The sequence below is a fragment of the Passer montanus genome, unplaced genomic scaffold (assembly GCF_014805655.1).
Source record: "Passer montanus isolate IOZ18808 unplaced genomic scaffold, ASM1480565v1 scaffold53, whole genome shotgun sequence".
Lineage (NCBI taxonomy): Eukaryota > Metazoa > Chordata > Aves > Passeriformes > Passeridae > Passer > Passer montanus.
The window spans coordinates 6975515-6991826 of record NW_024370263.1 but is presented as its reverse complement, the minus strand read 5'-3'; positions in this window follow the sequence as shown (position 1 = coordinate 6991826).

Genomic DNA, 16312 nt, shown 5'->3' with positions numbered 1-16312 from the left:
CCCATGGGGTGAAGCATCTCTGGGGAAGGGCAGTGGCCAGGAGTGTCCCTCCATGGGAATTGTGTTCATGCCACCACCACGGGGCGGCCCGGCTGGCCCAGGAAAGAAATCCCAGTCCAAATTTCATTGCCAGTAACTGCCCATCCTGGGAAGTGAGTTTTGGGAGGAATCTGGTGCTTGTGTGAGCGTGGAGCAGCCCTGTGGGCTGGATACCAGGCAGCTGGAGCCCAGCCCGAGGCACAGCTGTGGGGAGTTAAGTTACTCGGCTTCCAAAATTACATTTTTCTGTGGTTCCCTCATTTGAATGAGGAAATAATGCAGATATTGTGAGCAGAGCTTGTCTGGGAGCTCTTGGAAAACCAAACCTATGGCGAGTGCACTTGTCCTGCTGGTGGCACTTTGTGGGGTGGCAGTGGCACCGTGGGCACAGCAGGCACAAGGGCATCCCAGCTGCGTGCCAGCCTCTGGCAGGAGGCAGCAATTCACCTGGGCACTTTGCAGGGAATGGAGTCTGGCATCAGAAAGCTGGATGCCAACTTTAAACACAGGGCCAAAACCCCCAGAATGTCCCCTGGGGGTGTCTGAGGTGTTTTGGGAAGAAAAGAAGTGTGGAAATACACAATGCCAGGGGTGGTGCAACTGCAGAGGTGCCCCAGGCTGCAGTGGAAAACACTTTTCACACACAGCCAGGGGAACCAAGCCACGGTGTGACAAGGGACACTCTGTGCACGTTTTGTCACCGTGCATGAAGGGGAAATGCTTCCACAGTGCCCGGGAGGGCAGCAGCAGCAGCAGCAGGGATGTTGGCTCAGAACAAAATGATTTTGGAGGTGGATTTCTGCAGTTAATCCCCAAAGTCCTGTGTGGTACATGCAGCAGCCCAGCAGCAGTTCCATCTGTCAGGCTGCCAGCCCCTGGGGCCGCCCGGGACAGGCTCTGTGCTCAGGGCTGTGCTGAGGCTGCAGAACCCAGCTAACAGGACGGTCAGCATTGCTGTCATTCCAGAGATGCCTGCAAGGTTTCAGCCAGACCAAGGCAGCCCTGTCAGGGAAACCAGCACACAAATACTTCTCATTCCAGGCCCTAACCCAGGCTTATTTTAACCACTCTGTGCCCATTGTTTTTCTCACCAGAGCCCACGGGAGGGTCCTGTGGTGCTCCCAGTGGCCCTGAGCTGGGGATGTCCCCATCCTGTGCTGCTGGCCATCTTCATGGGTTGTTTCTACCTTCAAGGATTGGTTCTACCTTTTGAATGAGGAGGAAACCCACACGTGGACACGAGTGGGTGCCTTCCCCATCACTCTGGGCAGTGCTGCTGGCTGCAGGAGCCAGGGACGTGTCTGCAGCCCATCACTGGGTTCACAGCCCAGGGTGTTGGGGCAAAACCCTCCACCCAGCTCTGCTCATCATCTGGAGCTGGACAGGGGTGAAGGCTGGGCTTCCAAGCACAGCAATCCTTTCTGCCAGCTCCTGCATTCCCAGCCACCTCTTGTTTGACAGTGTGCTCTGTCCTGCCTGGCACTTGGCTGCTCCCCTGGGTTCCTGTGTTCCCCAAAAATCTGCTTTACCCTGCAGCAATGCAGGCCCTTGGTGAGCACCAGCTCAGGATTAATCTGAGCTCATTTTGCCTGGAACAACCTGCTGGCTGTGCCCAGACTGGCATGAAGAGGGCAGGGGCACTGAGAGGCTCCTGATGGAGGTGCTGCAGAGAGCCATGGCTTTTGAAAGCAAACACAACAGCATAAATGTCCAGCACAGGCACAGAGCTGTGAGGCGAGGAGGAGGCTCTGGTTCCTATGCAGAGTGAGTGCTACCACTTCAAAATTAAATGCAGTTGCCATAGAAATATTAATTGGGAACAAAATCTGAAGATGACACTTAAGCAGAAGATGGAGCGTTACGGAGAGATGAGGACAGCGATGAAAATAGAGCAGTTAAAAGGAGAATTCTTCAAAGGAAGTATCATGTAGGTGAATATTTAATGCACAATCAGCAGGCTGCCACGTCAGTGGTGCTGCTCATGCTGTGGGGCAGAGGATGGGAAGTGCCTGCTGGAGGACAGAGCACCCTCCTCACCTGCAAAGGCACTGGAGGGGGAGCTGAGGATGGACCTTGCAGGGTTCTGCTCGAGGTTGCAGCAGGGCTGGGATCAGGGCAGGGCTCTGGGAGCCTCGTGCTGCTTGCTGTGCTGCTTTGCAACCAACCCAGGAGCCAAAAGGCAGCTGAGGCACAGGGTGGACAGCTCCTGGCAGTCTGGATCTCTGCCCCGGGGCACACACTGGCAGGAGGTTCCCAGGCAGAGCACGGCTGGCTCTGAGCCTCCTCCTCCTCCTGGGAACCTTTGCATGGAGAGCAGGGAAGCTCCCAGCCCTGCCAGACAATGCAGGGGAACCAGCTCCTCCAAAAGAGCTCCCAGGCCGTGCCTTGGCCTGGGCTGTTTGGGAACGTGGCAGGAACAGCCATAAGCAGAGAGAGGTTTTGAGGTGAGGCAGGGCTGGTGCGAGGCAGAGTGGGGACAAAGTGTCCCCCTGAGCAGAGTCCTGCTGGGACCCTCCTAAAAGAGAACCCAGAGCTCTCCAGGGAGGGGTGACTGCAGCCACCTCTTCCTGCAGCAGTAGTGGCACTGGTGGGGAAGAAGAGAAGGGCATTGCTACAGAAAAATACTGATTTAAGTTTATTTTTGCATTCAAAAAAACCCAAACCTAAGTGGATTATGGTAACAACCAGCCCTTCTTTCAGGCAGCCCAGTGAGAGGAGAGTGGCTCCATTCTGCCACCCCACTCTGTGCTCACTCTGCCAACTCCAACCCAACTCCTGTTGTTCCCAGGAAGAAACTTGCTCTTGCAGGCTGTTTTCAGCCTCACATCCCTTTTGCCCCTCTGCTCTGTCTGCTGGCAGCTGTGCTGTGGGATCTGCGTGCAGGTGGGGATGGAGAGGAGGATGGAGATGGAGCATCTCCCGCAGGAGCACAGCGGTGCCAGTGGTGACACCACAACGGGGCAGAGCCCAGCAGGGCAGGGACACAGCCCGGGCTGGAGCCCAGAGGGGACAGGGTGCATCCTCCTCTGCTGCTCTCTGTGCTCAGAGGGAGGGAGGATTACAGCAAAGTCGTGCTTTTCCCATGAACCACCTCCCACTGTGTTACGCTCCGAAGTTAATTGCAAATGAGGAGATGGAAATAGCTTATTTTGACTTCCCTTAAACAGTACTTCAGTGAATTTTTTGCCTTTTTTTTTTTTTTTTGTCTCGAGAGGCAGTCCTGTGTCTATTGGAAAATAGCAATTATTTCTGTAATTCCCTAGAATTAGTAGAATTAGTTGAATGGGTAATATTTGAAGTGAAATGCTGATTAGAAATACACTTGACATGGAAGCACCATGAGCATCGTGGTGGGGCTTTGGGGGCTCCTCCTCCATCCCAGGGCATAACAAAGCTCAGCTCAGGTTTCTTGGGGAGTAGCCAAAGATCTCAGTCACAGCCACCAAAGATGCTGAAACTCCTCTCCTGTCAGGGCAGGCTGGGAGAGCTGGGGCTGTGCAGCCTGGAGAAGAATTTGTGGAGAACTTAAAGCCCTTCCAGTGCCCAAAGAGGCTCCAAGAGAGCTGGAGAGGGACTTGGGGCAAGGACATGGAGTGACAGGACGAGGGGGAATGGCTTCAAACTGGAAGAGGGCAGGGCAGGATTGGATATTGGGAGGAAATTCTTTACTCAGAGGGTGGGCTGGCACTCACAGGGTGCCCAGAGAAGCTGTGGCTGCCCCGGGACCCCTGGGAATGTTCAAGGGCAGGCTGGACGGGGCTTGGAGCAAGCTGGGGTTGTGGAAGGTTGGACAAGATGAGGTTTGAGGTCCCTTCCAGCCCAGCCCAGCCCGTGGGTCAGTGACTCCATCCTGAGGTGGGGGCTGAGCAGCCAGACCTGCTGGGGCTGCAGGGGAGCTGCTCCCTTGTCCTCAGGCCAGGGATGTGCCCAGGGCTCTGCAGCTCTGCCACAGCTGGTGATGGGCTCACCTCTTAATTCCAAAAAACGAGGATTAAAACCACCTCAGCCACCTTTCTTAGCTGGAGTGAGGCTGCTCCATCTTGGGCACCTCCTGCAGCATGCAGGGCACAGAGCAGCTCTTGGTTCTGCTGAAGATTTGGGGTTCGTGATAACTCATTAAAAAAAATAAAATTATCCTGTGGTATTTTTAATAACCTGCTGGTTTAACTCAATTATGAGACCATAATTAACGTGCTGAGATGAAGCAGGAGATAAACCTTTGATTTTTTTTTTTCTCTTGAAGGATGCTGCAGATAGATTCTGAACTTTGTATTCAATTACTTAAAGGAGAAAAAAATTAACAGGTTTCTGATGAGAAAAGCATGCTACCTCCTTCATAAAGAGAGATTTATTAAGGATAGTGAAGGAGCGTACCTCAGGGCTCAATCATCTACTGTGTTTTTTTTTCAAGGGGTGATTCAATTACTTTAAGATGTGTTGCCTAAAAGAACAAACCAGGCTCTGTTACTTGGCAAATTAATCAGGTTCCTTTAGTGGTTTCTCTGGGTTAATAATTTCATTTAGGCGGCCTTCTGTTTCGTGGTTTCATCCCTACCAAGAAAACTCTCAAACAAGAGGGAGGGGGAGAAAAAAGTGCAATTTGCTTTCTGAACAAGGCAGCAAACGCCACCGAGACAGGAAAAGTTTTCCCAAAATCAGCTCTCTCAGAGGTGCCTGTGAAAGCAGCAACTGGTTGGAAGAGATTTAAAAAAAAAAAAAAGAAGTGTTAAGGCTAATATTTTCAGTGTGCAAAAAGGCCATTTGGATTTGTTGTCATCTGCGAAGGGCTGTGGATTTTATTTGTAATTACTGTGAATGACGTTCTCTGGCTAGCACGAGCCAATCCTGAAAATGTCACCGGTTTTTAACACGTTTGTCTCCATGAATATTCATGGCTCTGCTGTTTGATACAGATGGAGGAAGAGCCACAGGGGAAGGAGGAGTTTGCCCTGCCTTGGGAGGTTGTGCTGGGGCAGATGCTGCCCAGGGTGTGGGCACACCAGAATTTCTAGAATTTCTAGAATTATCACAGAATTACTTGGCTTAGAAGGGACCTTAAAGATCATCTGTTTCCAGCAGCACATTGCTCATAGCTGGGTTCTCTCAGTGGAAAGCTAACAGCTCCCACTGCCCTGGCCTGGAGGGTGGGGATGCTCAGCAAACACAGCTCCCCTGGGCTGTCCCTGGCTGGCTGCTCCCAAATTCCATCAGGGAGACTTTTGGGAAAAGCTTTAGGGCTGCTTTTTTGCACTATAAAACATCTATATGAAAGGCATGCAGAACCCTGTTTTATTTTCCCATTTGTTGGTTATAAACAGGAAAAAAAACAACCTTGAACTGTGGCCTGGGCTGCATCCACTGAAAACATAGGTCTTTAGATGCCAAATTCTGCATTTTGGCTGAGGGGAGCAATGCTCAGTGTGAGGTTCTGAATAAAACCACGACTCCTGCCAGCACCCAGGGCTGCTGAGGGCTTGGGCATCACCCTGCTCTGGCAGAGACCAAAAATCACCTGCAAAATGGGGAAACAGGGAATGCCAGGGGCAGCAGGAGCCCTTGAGGTGCCTCACCAGGGACCAGGGGGACGTGCCTCCCTCCCACCTGTGACATGGATGTTCCTGCTGCCCGTGCTCTGGCAGCACTCTGGGGATGATCAAGTTAATGCAGGGAGCAGAGCAGTTCCCAGCAGAGGAGGTCATCTGTTTCCTTTCAGGGGATTTGGCTCCGGTTTCATCATTTCATCATCTGCAGGAACAGTGAGGCCCTTTTATCAGGAAGGGCTTTCTGGGAGGGGGCATGCCAGCCTGCTCTCTCCCCCGTGTGAGAACTCATTTCAGGCCCTCACATAAAACCTGTGCTCTGTTTTGTGGCTTGGGAAAATGCTCCAGAGGGGCAGAGCAGAGCCTGGGGACACACTGGGGCTGTTCTGACCCCAACCAGCCACGCTGAGCACCTCACCACTTGTCCAATGCCATGGGGATGGCCAAAGTGTGCTTTTCCCCCTTTATTTTCCTTGGAATTGCTCTTTTCGAGGCCACAGCACCCGGTGCTGCTCTCAGCCTCTGCCTCCAAAACTCATTTCTGGATGAGGATGGGAGTGTCTGAGGTGGGGTGGATATTTTTAGAGCAGCTGGCAGACTCTGCAGAGCAATTATGCTCCAGGTTCCCAAATAGCCCTGAGCTCTGTCACTGGCTGAAAACACCCCATGTCCATTTGTCCAGGGCTGGTGTGGGTCAGGGAGCTCTGCAGGCAAACCTGAAATGCTGGAATTGAGCACAGCTGGAGCTCCGGTGGGGCCAGAGCAGCCCCTCACCCCAGCCTGAGCACATGGGAAGGGGAATGGCTCACAGATGTTGCACACAGCCCACCTCTGGGGGGAAAAAGTAAAACATCAAAAATATCTGATCATATCCCTTGGAATCCAGGCATTAACTTCCCTTCTTCCCAGCCTCCACACCGACAGCAGGGTCTTGGTGCTGCTCGTGGAGCATCCTTGGATAGGGAACTTCTGTCGTGCCTGGGTAATGGTGGCTTTTTGTGCAAACAATTCTCGGGTTTTTTTAATGCCTTCACACTTAAATTTAATGTGCTCATCCCGGCGTGCCAGCAGCTGCTTTTATGCCAAGAAAAATTGGTACATTTTGAAGGTGTTGGATGCTCCTTTGCTGGGGACACTCGGAGGTGTTTGTGGGTGACAGAGCTCCCGTTCTTTTTCAGGGCAGTGATTCCCCCTTGCTGTCCTCTGGATGGAGGCACAAGACAGCAGCCACAAGTTCTCTGTTATCCCTTTCTGGCAGCTCTCCAGAAGCATCACTGCAAGCTGGACCTGAGATGCCCAGCAGGCAGCCCTGATCCTGGCAGTGCCCAGGAGGCTTTTCCCTCCTCAAGGAGGAAATTTCAGCCCCAATTTGCAGGGGGCCAGGGCAGGGAAGGGACGCATTAAATCCCACAGCATTGTTAAATCTCTGCTCTGTCTTTTCTCCCTCCAATTTCCTACAAGAGCTGATTTTCCCACTTGAGGAAGGGAAGCAGCTCTTCTGCTTTAATTATCACCGTCCTTCTCCTCCCAGCAGAGGATTCCTGAGCCAGGGATGGCACCACACCAACACTGGGCTCCACCTCTTCCCCTCTCTAATCCCTCTTTGGAGCACTGGCTGCTCCTGGCCCCAGGTCCTTCAGCTGCCCACGCTGCCCTCTCCCCACCCAGAGCACACCATCCATGGGACTTCTTGTGCAGCTCCTTTTTTCCAAGGTTTTTGGGACATCCGAGGAGGGCTGGGTGTCCCACCACTGCCTCGTTGTCCCCTGGCTCTGCTCTGCCTGCCAGCCTCTGGTTCCTGCAGTCTGCTGGAGGATTTATTGCTGGGGAAATGCAGTGCTCTGACTTATGAAAGTAGGACATTCGCTTGGCAGCTCGAGAAATAATGGGAAATCCATTTAATTATTCCCCAGAAATGCTCGGATTGTGCAGATGCCGAACTTAGGTTTAATATAATTTAGATAATTCATGTCTATAAACATGTCTGGGACTGAATGTGATGTTCAAGCCGTGGATCCCATCCTGTGGTTTTCCTCCCTGATCTTTGATCTCAATTCAAATGTCCTACAGGAGCAGGCTCATCCCCGTGCCTGACCCCTCTGGGTTCCAGCAGACCCCTTGGTTCAGGTCTGGAATGCTGAGGAAGATGTTTTTCTCTGGTTTGCAGGAGTTTTTCACAAGGATGCTGTGGGCAGCCTGGCACTCAGGTGCTGTGCTGGGGCACAATGCCAGCCTCAGCCCTGCATTGATTGTGCCTAATGGAACAGGGTGGAAAAGGGGCAAACCCCACCTATTGCTGGTGGGGTTTAAACCCAGTGCTCTGGGGTTAAAATGAGCCCCTTCTCTTATGGGAAATCTCCCTTTCCTCCCTGGCATTTGGGAACAGCCAGGCCACCCTGCCCAGGGTAGCTTTGTAGCCCAGCTGAGCCCAAATCCTTCTCCTGGGAAGAGTGTTCGGGATCTCTTTGTGAGGTGGGAATCTCCCTGGCATGGCAAACAGGGACAGCTGTCAGGAATAGTTCAACCATTGCCTTGCTTTTCTCCACTTCCACATTCCCTGGGCTCTCTCCTCCCTCAGCCCAGCTTGTTCTCCCCTCCCCTGGTGTGAGCTGCTCTTCACACCTGAAATGCCTCCTAAAACTGCTGGAATGGCTTTGCAGCCCCAGATCTCAGGCGCTGGGATGGAACTCGGTGATGAACGCCTTGGGGGATGCTGGAGGAGCCAGAGCTCAGAAACACCTGGAAAACCCCAGCACCGGGGGCTCCCCATCCCACCCATCCCGGCCGTGGCTCAGTTCCTGACTCTGAAACTCGTCCTAACTTGGACTCTGCAATCCCCTGCAGCAGCAGCAGCAGGAGCAGCGAGGTGACCGTGAGTGACACCCATCAGTGCCGGGTAATTAGACCGAGCACACACACTCACACACACACACACACAGGCACAGCAGTGCTGATTTCTGCATTAGCATGATAATGAATGTTCTCACTAGAAGCTTGTAATTATGTTTCCTCTTTTTTTCCCCTCCCCCTGAAAGTATAATTAATTATGAATAGAGCCAGAGTTTGACGCTAACGCTTTTTTTTTTTTTTTTAATCCCTTTTGGTTCTATTTCTGCCCTATTAAAAATTTATGAAGGAGCCAGAGGTAAAGTCATTTTCCCAGACAGTTACTCCTATAAATTCAATGGGAATAATATTAAAAAAAAAAATAATAGAAGGCAGGAGGGGACTTTGCAGAGGGTTTTCTCCCCTCTTTAGGCCATCAAGGTGCTGCATTTGCCTGTTGAAAGCCACAGTGCATCCACACTGGTGCAATCTGGGGGAAGTGGCAGTGGGCATGGATGTGCCAGTGGGAGTCACGGGGTGCCAAGCAGCCCCCAGAGGTGCCAACCCTGCAGATCTCCTTCCTGAAGCCATGAAGGATGGAGGTCAGAACAGGGTGCTGATGTGCTCTGAGAAGAAAAACACTTTTATTACTTGAAAATAGAAGAAAAATAACCTGCAAGCACTTTTAGTACTTTGGGAAAGTTATTTAGGAACAGGAGATGCAAAGCCGAAAGCTTCCAGGGAAGTGCTTGTACTTTTCAGTTGGCTCACAAAGATAAATTCTCCTGGGATTCCAAGCCCCAGGTGTCCCAGTTTTTTGGGTGCAGGACAAACCTCAGGGTTTGCTCCCACAGCTGTGATGGTGTGGGTGCCTCCTCCCCACCTTCCTTGTGGCTCATCCTTTCCCTAAAAACCTGTGTGTAATCACTGCACCCCTTGGGGACAGAAAGTGAGAGAACGGGTGAAAGCAGCTCAGCAGTTCGGGGTGCTTGGTGTAAAGATGTAATGACAGACACCGGCACTGAGGGCGAGCTGTTCACAGGATCTCCATCCTTCCAGGCATCCCAGACGAGCCCCGGGCAGGGCCACAGGCTTTGCCCCCTGCTGCTGAAGCCTGTTGTGCTCCTTCCTCCTCCTCTGCTGGTTGCCATTCATACCACCAGCCTTCCCTTGCCGTAGGTGTGAACTGTTTTTCTTTTTAAATTGCATTTATTCTAACAAATGTCTCATGCAAACACAATTGCAGGTTTGCTAGAGGGAGATGCTATTTGCAGGCAGCCTTGCACAAAGGCAGATTTATTCTCCTTCCATTCATTTCAAGCTAAAGTAATAGCTCTAACTACATCTGACTTATAATAAGCACATTCCTGGGAACAAACCTGTACTCTGCATGTATTTCCCTCTTTGTCAGCTCCACCTAGGCACTTTTTCTCCCTCTCTTTTTTGTATTTTTTTTTTACAATAACAAAATCAGAGCCTTGTCAGTTGAAAGTTTATACGCCCTATTTATAGCACTCTTCTGTCTCCCAGCTTTTATGTTCCAGCATAAGTAGCTCTTTACCCTCTGCTCACAAGGAGCCAAGCATGAGCCTGAGCAGAGTCTGGATCTCCATAATAGCTCTTTTATCCTTCCCTGAGGAGGGGAGCATGCCCTGCTCTCCCCAGACCCGCCTGCTCCAGCTCCAGCCCTGTTGGAGGGGAGCACCCATCCCCACAGGCCAGAGCACTTTCCCCTCTGTGTTTTGGGAATTCTTTTTGTCAGCACACCCTTGAGCTTGGGCGTGTTTTGCCGTGCACCAGCGTGGTTTGCTGTTTGCAGCTGCTGAGCATCACTGTCCCATCCTCTGGCTGGGAAGCAGCACCAGTTTGACTCGTGAATTGCCATCCCTTTGATGAGTGTCATTAAGAGGAAGAATGTGAATGGTTTTCCAGGGAGCTGCAGCAGTTACTTCAGGGATTTCTGTAGTTAAGCTGATTAATGCAGTTTGTATGTTTAAGAGATCTTCATAGGCAGGCGTGGATGCAGAATCTGTTGTGGCTCCTTGACTTGCCATGGTTGGTTCCTGAGCTTCTGTTCCTCATCTCTGGGTGATATTTTGGGACAGGGGCTGGAGCAGCTCCCAGCATGGCATTGGCTGGGATGGAGAGCAGAGATGGTGGTTTGAGGACAAGTCAGAGTCACCAAAACCCTCAGCAGCCTTGCCACCCCCCAGCCCAGTATTCCAGCTCTCCTGGGTGCTCCCAAACCTCCTGCTCCTTTGTGCTCACCCTGGCCAGCAGGATGATCCAGGGCCAGGCTGGATGGGGCTTTCAGCAGCTCAGTTTAGAGAGTGGCCTCCCTGCCCATGGAGGTGGGGCTGGAACCAGACCCTGTGAAGGTCCCTGCCAACCCAAACCCCTGTGTGGCTCCGTGCACTCCCACAGCCCTGTCCCCTCTCAGCACCAGGCACAGTGTCTCCTCTGTTCCCCTGCCCACGTCATGGGACTCAGGCAGGACTCTCCATCTGTTCCAGGCAGAAAGATTAGGATACAAGGGGCTATTGTGCTCTTCTCCCTCCAACTAACTTTAATCCTGGTGAAAAGGAAAATCTACATGCTAAAAAATCCTGGGTGAGAGGTCCTGCTTGGATGTTCACAGGGTAAACAACCATTACAGCTTCAAATTGCAAAATAATAATTTTTTAAAAAGAATATTTCAGGCAGAAACACAAGCAGAGAGCCAGGGCTGGGGGAAAACAGCTCTGGCACAGGCTGGCTCCTCCGCAGGGCTGTGCTTTGAGGATTCGTCCTGTCTGTTAAATATAGCTGATGAGCTGTTCTTGAATCGCACCTAATTACATCTCCTCTCCTGCTCTGGCACTTCCCAGCTCTTTGGAGCTGCAAGGAGCTGGATGATTGCAGCTTGAACTCCTCAGGTGGAGCGAGAGGCTCATTTGTCATCCCCTGTTTGGCTGTCTGGTACTTGGGAGGAGGGAGATGAAAAGTTGAATTCTCTGAGAAGGGAGGGGGAAAAAGAAAAAAAAGGAGGAAAAAAATCCTTTTGAACTCTTGGCTCATTAAGATGTCAAAAGGTTGGGTGCCCTAGCAACTGCCTCGTCTCTCTAAGCAGGGCTTGAAATTCCTGCAGTCATCCTGCAGGGAATTCACAGGCACTTGCTGGGATCCTCGTTCATGGGAAGATGCTCACAGCTCAGCTGCAGGATCCTCCTGAAAAGCTGCTCAGATTTAAACAACCACAGGTTTCCTAGCTGGGAGCAGCTGCCCCTTGGGTCCCATCCTGTGTCACCTCATCCACTTCTCCGTGTCCCTGTTCCACCCCTTTCCACCCCTCTGAAAATACCAGTTCAGGGCCATGAGGGCCATTCCTGTGTGCCAGAAAAAGCCATTGCCTGAAAGGTATTTGGATTGCTTTTAGAGACTGACTTGCGTGCATCAGTTTGGTTTTGCTGAGTTTGGAGGTGGTTTTGTTCAAGATTTTGCCAAATTTCAGCCAGGTGCTCTCCAGCCCCTCCATCCACATCCTGTCTGGCAAAATTTCTACCTCATTTTTTCTCTGCAGCTTGGGCTCCACATCCTATGTCTTTTTTTTGATTCTTCTTCATCCCAATGCACGGCTCTCACTGGAGTTTAAGCGACTACAAAAGAGGGAAATATGTTTTTCCCAGTTCCAGAAAACACCAGATGTCTTAAAATGAAAAACCTCCAGAAACAACATTTCCCAATTATTATATATTGCAGCATATCCAAAGTAGGGAAGCAGTTTCTCAAGGGTGGCATTGGAGGAGTGACAAAGGGATCTGACTTCAGCTCAGCTCTTTTGGCAAAGAAAACCCTGCTATCCCTGCAGGGCCAGAGGCTGGAAGCATGGGGAACCTTCTTTTGGGATCCTGCACCAGTGAGTTGTCCCCTCTCATGGGAATTATCGCTCCAGAGCCACCTCAGCTCCCCTAAAACCACCATGGGAAAGGGGAAAAGGTGCAGGGGATGCTGTGGGGTTGGAACGCTGGTGCAGGGGTACCTGAGCCCCTCAGGGAGGGACTGTCCCATGTGCAGGGGTGTCAGGGCACTGCCACCAAGCCAGGCAGGCTGGTGAGTGTCCTCCTCCCTGCATCCCCAGCTGAGCTCAGCTGAGAAAGAGACAGCGCTGTCATCAAAAATACACTTCAGATCTCTTCCATGGAGGAGGAAAAGTGCCAACACAACCAAAAATATGCATAAGATCAGCTCAGGGGTTAGAAGTGGCCTGGCTACCACTTTCAGTCTCAGGGGTTCAGCTTTGCTGTGGGAAGCCCTCATCATTTTCTACTGTTTTACTCATAGCCAAAAATATGATGAAACCAGAACTGAATGTTTTTTTATGTCTCATTACAGTAAGCATCATAAATTATTCACCCATGAGTGAATTCAACCGCATTTCTTACTCAAAAGGAGCCTCCTTTCCTCTCCAGGGCCTCGGAACTCAGAGCCTCTTGGGCTGCTGGTGGATTTTAGGGTTTTCCCACCTGCCACTGCCTGAATACGTGGGGACATCATTGCTGGCTCCTCTTTGACATCCCTCCAGCCCCTGACCCGAGTGCCTCCGTGGTGGGAACAAACTTCTCTTGGGGTATGGGCAGAGATGGGGCAGGAGAAGGTTTTGGGACAGGTCTTGGCAGCAGTGGGGATCCCCACCACATCACCCCCAAACCCTGGTGCCAGATCCCTCTAGAAAACCATCTCCTGGGACAATGTCAGTCTAATCAGCGCCCTCTTCGTTAGCAGGGTCCTATAATTAGAAGCAGCAGGCAGCCGTCTGGTTTTATGTGGCCGCATCACCCGGTGCCTGTGCGCTGTCCCTTACTGCTGGCATCACCAAGATCAGCACTTCCCTGCACCCCAGCCGTGGCTGATCCCACTGTCATTACCCCTAATGACCCGTGCTGGCAGCCCCTGTGCAGGGAGCCCAGCCCAAACCAGCTCCTCTCCCTCTCTGCCTGCCCATTATTCCCCCCCATGAGGTATTTTTGGGGTTTCACACTCTGGCCAGTGGACCTTCCCCAAATATCCTCTGCCTCACGGCAGGAATGGGCTCTGGGGTTGAGAATAGGAAAGCACTGGGGGAAATGTTGCTGCTTTTAAATGTTCTGAGGGTTTTCAGCTTGTAAAGTGCTTTCCTAAGCTTCCTGTTGCACGCTGCTCCCATGAGGATGACATCAAAAGGACCACCTTGTCCACAGCCAGCAGCTCAGGGCTGCAGCGTAGTCAGACCTTGGAGGAAAGAAAGGAGAAAACCTCTTTTTATGTATCTTTAAATTCGGTGCCTAGACAAAAGCATAAGACATATAAATGGATTAACAGCCATGGTTTATTAGCGCTCCTTAATTCACTTCACAGGGCTGAGGGAAAAGTTATTAGCAGATGTATGGCCAGTAATAAGCTAATTATAACCCTGTCAGATCAGAGATTTGAAGAGGTGGGTAGTTTTGTGTGTGAGATAACTATAATTGTCTGTTAAAGATTATGAATTAATATTGATTTAATAAAGCTGTGGCCATTTATTTCTGTGGTAAAAACTAGTTAGTTATTCTGTGAGCTGCCCCATCACCCTGGGAGGCAGCAACCATCTGCTGGAGGTGTGTATTGGGGAGGCTAAAATGCACGTGGGACTGGTCACTGGGCCTGTGTCCTGCCTGTCACTGTCCCCACTGCTGGCTTGGACAGGGACAGCTTTGTCCCCTGGCTCAAAATTGATGCCTGGTGCCTCTGTGCACCACAGCAGCTCAGCCCTGGGGTCACCACGCACCTGGGAGGGGAGAATGCATTTGCTGCTTTTAGCTGGATTTAAAACCTATCTGCACTTATCTGGGTTTAAAAGCTGATCCCCTCAGGAGGGATGTGACCCTTTTGGGGTCCTGTCTGTCCCCTGATGTGTTGAAATCTCAGGCAGCCCCTGGAGAACCTGTGAGGAGCTGATGGAGTGTGCCAGTCTGTGATGAGGACAGGACAGGCAGTGGAGCATGACCCAGTGCTGGCCCTGGCACAGTGTGCCCAAACACACCCCAAACCCACATGGGAGGGAATGGGACAGCCGTTCAGGACCACTCAGCCCAGCTATTTGGGAGAGGAAGCCGAGCAAATGGCCAGAGAAAGAGAGGCCAAGCCTCGTGGCCGGGGCCAGGACTGGCTGGGAAAGCAGAACTTCATTGCAATTGCAGTGTGTCAGGGTGCTGATGGGGTCCCTGTCCCCTGGTGGGGCTGATGCACAGGGTGGGATCACCCTTGTACCTCGGGGATGAAGGCAACCTGGTCATGCTTGAATAATTTCCCAGTTTACAGCCACCAGCCAGGATCTCTTCATTTCCCCCCTCTCTGCACGTAGCTGAGTGCCACTGACTTTGGGATATTTCACATTACATAATTTGTTTCTGTAAATCTTTGGCAGTTTGAGGGTGAGCACAGAAAAAGGCAGGAGTGGGGAGTGGGAGTGAGACCCCATGACACCAGCTGCATCCTCGGGTTTTGCCTTTCCCCCTTCTCCAGGGAAACATGCAGAGATCTTTAGTTTGCTTGGTTTTTTCCCTGAGACAGATCCACTTCCCTAAGGTAAATCCATCCCTTCACATTGCCTGAGTCCCAGTGAATTCCTCTCATGCCTGGAGCAAGTAAAGGCAGGTCAGCAGGGCTGTGGGAAGGTGCTCTGGAGGCAGCTGCGTTGCATCATGCAGGGCAGGGCTGCAAACCTCCTGCTGCCTCCACCCTTTGCCAGACCCACCCCCAGTCCCTCCCTGGGACCAGCAGGTCCAAGACCCCTCATCCCTGTGCTGGAATTCGTGGTTGTGGAGGGTTTTACCCTGCCAAAGTTTTCACTGACATGGGTCCTGGTGGGTTGATGCTCCGATAAAGTCAATTCCAGGCTGACTGAGGCTAAAGGCTACGGCTTGCTTTAGATGTAATCACTTTCCCCCGAAGCTTTCTATCGGAGGGTGGTTTCAAAGGGAGGGTGGCTCCTGTTTTGCATCTCACTTCTTTTCCTGGAGGAGTTCAGGTCAACCCAAGCAAGAAAACACCCCAATTTTCTTGCATTTGTACCGGGAATGGGGCAAGTTTAACGTAAGCCATCTCAAATATCCGAGGCAGGACTCCAGTTTTCCACTGAGAGCTGAAATCCCCATCTTTGCTGCTGGACGGCTCGCATTACCATTTTATCTGATGGAATAGCTATCAACGGCAGCTTCCAAGTGAAACGCTGAGGAAAATCTGTGTAAGCTATCTGCAGGCTGGCAGCACAGATACACCGGGATTGCAGCCACAGCCAGGCTCTGTCTCACAGCTCTGTACGTGTCCAGCTGTCCACAGCAGCACTCCCTTTGCTCCAGGATGCTCAGGGCAGCCTCACCATGGACTTTCTCACCTGAAGTCTCAGCTCCCAGAGCCTTGAGATGCTGCCACAATCTTATCTGTGATATCTCCAGCTCAAGAAGCTTCCAGCTTCCATGATCACAGGGAAAAAGCTTGAAAACAAAAAGCCTCAAGGCTCCAAGAGCTGGAAATGCACAAGGAAATAATCCCCACTGTTCTAAGAGCAATGCCACTGCAAAACCCCCTATTCCCACTGCAACACCAGCCTGGTGATTCCCTTTGGCACCATGGCCTTCTGGACAGCAAGAACAGGCAAAAAAATCCATCTGTGCTGTGGCAGGGTATTCGGTGTTGCTGGAAAGTGTGTTCAACCCTAAGGGGTTTATTTAAATACATTTGATTCTAATGCTGTTCTTAAGGTCACTGGGATGTAAAAGCCTGGCTCCTGTAAAATTAAAGTCCTGAGTCTTTTTGCTGTGGTACAGGACGTGCCTTCCGTTCATTAAGTGAGACATCACAGATATTAAAAAAAAAAAAAAAGCTCAGAAAATGCTAAATGGCTGGAGCAG